General features: G+C 32.4%; 1 protein-coding gene across 1 annotated transcript in view; it reads right to left on the bottom strand.

Annotated features, from left to right (window-relative positions):
• Positions 1 to 1647, bottom strand: part of LOC103134219 (histone-lysine N-methyltransferase SETD1A-like) — a 13278-nt gene that overhangs the window by 3531 nt on the left and 8100 nt on the right. The gene's annotated exons all lie outside the window — the stretch shown is intronic.

Below are 1647 nucleotides of genomic sequence, written 5' to 3'. Positions count from 1 at the left end.
AAAGCTGTTAGTTCAGGATTCATAGCCTCAGAATCTGAGGGGTTGTTCTCCAAGACTTCTTCCTGCACAACCTTTCTGGGCTCAGCTTCATTAGCTTTTCCATTCTCCTTCTCAAAGAACATGCAACGTTCTTTAACCAGTGCAGGTGAAGGACTTTTGTTGTCTTGGACTTTGTTCTCTGAATCTAAACCACAAAATAATAAAAAAAAATAAAGCGCAGTGTAATACTGAATCCACATGTGTAGTGAGATGAATTCAAACCATTCAGTTAGTCTAAAAAATTCTGTCTAGAAAATATAAGTAGGAGATGAGAAACAAAATGCAGCTATTCATTCAATAACATCTTGAAGATAAAAAAGTTTGCTGCATAAAAATTTAGGAACTCACTTTTTTTTTACGTTTTCAGTTCCCAATGAATTTGTAAATCATTGCAAATTAAAGACATAAACTTGTAATCTGAAAATAGAACCTTGAAAACTAAATATGATCAAATAATTTGTAGACCAGAAATAATTGTGACAGAGGAAGTAACGTAGTTACTAAAAATTTAAGTAAATACAAATCAGCTCATCATTAAACTCGTGACACCTTGTTTCATATCTTGCTTTATGAAAAAGATCCTACAACTCCTTTGAGGAAGTAAAGGATTTCCAAGAAAATATTGTGGAACATCAAGTTTTACATGCCTCACTTTTGATGCACTCCTCCTGTAAAATGTACATGTATACTGTAGATCAATGGTATAAAATTCAAAGTGTCCTGCTGGATTATAGTTATGAACATCACTTTTCCCTTATGTCACCCTCTTGTGTTATTTATCTTTCCATAATAAATATTAAGCAAACCATCAGGGATTTTTTTGTTTTCAATGAACCTTGAGTGCCCCCAAGTGGTCGAATAATTATTAGACAACAATAAGACAGCAAGTAATGGCTCAAGTTTAACCATTGAACGTCTGAGGTGAGCAAGCCATCTGACCAGTATATTGTCAATTAAGGGATGTTAATATTACATTGTTTGTTCAACATCTGAGCCAACAGAGGGTTAGGGTTATTCTCCTGTTTCTTCATGTATTTCAATACCATTAAACATAAGAATGTATAAAATAAGAGGACAAGGGTGATACTAACAATTGTTGTAAAACTGCTATATTAATAATTAAAACAAATAGCTTAGGAGAGCAAATAGGCATATAAAATGTAATATTTGCTTTGAAGCCTGTAAAACATTTGTTGTGAAACAACCAAGATGACAATGACAGAATAAACAGAATAGACTATATATCAGTTTTAACATGAAAAAAAAATAAAAAAAATTGCTTTGTATGTTCAATCAGATGTTTTTAAAAAATACAATAAAACATTTATTGTAATAAAAAAACTAAACAAAACAAACAAACAAAAAAAAAAACGTGGTATTGCGTTTAAAATTACATTGTTAGGTCATTCGTACTCACTCTGATTTTCTGGCACTTCATCTGGATTCCCAGAATCTGAGGGATCATTTGAAACTGGTCTCTTATCTTCCGGGTTTGTATTTTCAGTCGCTTTTTTGTAGCCATTATTGCCATTCAGCGCACCAGTTAAAGCATCCTTAGTTTCCTCAGCTTCTACAGGATTATCCTCTTTATTCAAAATGTCTGGAAGT

This window comes from Poecilia formosa, unplaced genomic scaffold (assembly GCF_000485575.1).
Source record: "Poecilia formosa unplaced genomic scaffold, Poecilia_formosa-5.1.2 Scaffold16, whole genome shotgun sequence".
NCBI classification, from domain to species: Eukaryota; Metazoa; Chordata; class Actinopteri; order Cyprinodontiformes; family Poeciliidae; genus Poecilia; species Poecilia formosa.
Note: the sequence above shows the minus strand (reverse complement) of the source record. Positions and strands in the feature narration are given on the sequence as shown.